The sequence below is a fragment of the Camellia sinensis genome, chromosome 8 (genome assembly GCF_055761805.1).
Source record: "Camellia sinensis isolate YWXY chromosome 8, ASM5576180v1, whole genome shotgun sequence".
Classification (NCBI taxonomy): domain Eukaryota; kingdom Viridiplantae; phylum Streptophyta; class Magnoliopsida; order Ericales; family Theaceae; genus Camellia; species Camellia sinensis.
The window spans coordinates 151,174,470-151,175,501 of record NC_138968.1 but is presented as its reverse complement, the minus strand read 5'-3'; the positions used below and the strand labels follow the sequence as shown (position 1 = coordinate 151,175,501).

Below are 1,032 nucleotides of genomic sequence, written 5' to 3'. Positions count from 1 at the left end.
TGAAGCCATGCTTGGAAGGAGTAGGCCCAAATCCTAAACCTCGAACACGACCATGATGCTCTTTACCCATCACTTAAGAATAAATATCATTTGGTGATCAAGATATACGTCCACCAACATTTCCTTCAGAGCTACTTGGTTGTGAGCTCATCAAAGCTTCTAGTTTTTCCTATAGCATAAATGGGGGGAAAAAAATAAGAAGACAAAGAGCGAGAGTTATTGTTTGCCACAAACACATTAAAATTTTGAAAATGTAACTTATTAAATGGGCATACAATTTTTGTAGCTGTTGCTTCATTGACTGGTGTCCCATCATTCCTTTTGTGAATCGGTATATATAATTTTGCTCGATCTAGTGCAATCTTATCTTTTTGCTCCTATGTAACAATCATATCATTTGAGAATAAATTCATAATATAATGTGCTAACCAAATTCAAAATATAAAACAAGGAATGAAGTTTGAAATACCATATCATATGCATGTTGTGCATAAGTTTTAGATCCTCCTGTATGTGCACTTGTTTGCTCTCGCCTGCTTTCCTTATTGGTTGTACTAAGTTCCTTCACTCATAAATGCATAACAATATGTTAAAAAAAAATGATATAATGACATTGTATTATTTGATAGAAAACATACATCTATGCATACATGTCCTTCCTTTGAAAACCAATACGCGACAAGGTCAGCATAGTGCTCACGATTAACTGTTAAAGGCGCAGTAGCTACTATCTGTGCTGTTGTCTTTGTCTCATCATAGTACTTTGCTTTTAAACTACATTTCCAATTTCTCCATTTCTCTTCCATTGACTTCAATGTTCGATGCCTAATCATATCCCTTCTCTCATCTTGAGGAATGGCAAACTTGGACTATAATTGTATGTTTTTTCATGTTATGAACAATCTTAAAATTATCAATACAATAATATAAACTAAATTTGTGCATTTCTTTGCCTAATTCTCATATTTTTACATGGAGATAATGAACCACACTAATTTCATACTTCTTATTTCTAGGCGACACGTATATCCT

The 1,032-nt window shown here is 33.5% G+C and overlaps 1 long non-coding RNA gene across 1 annotated transcript; it reads right to left on the bottom strand.

Annotated features, from left to right (window-relative positions):
- Window positions 1-274: 274 nt before the first annotated feature.
- On the bottom strand, window positions 275-587 carry LOC114273728 (uncharacterized). Its single transcript, XR_014338459.1, has 2 exons — window positions 470-587; window positions 275-377 (listed from the first exon to the last, which is right to left on the bottom strand). It is a non-coding gene; the product is annotated as an uncharacterized LOC114273728 (long non-coding RNA).
- Between the last annotated feature and the right edge of the window lie 445 nt (window positions 588-1,032).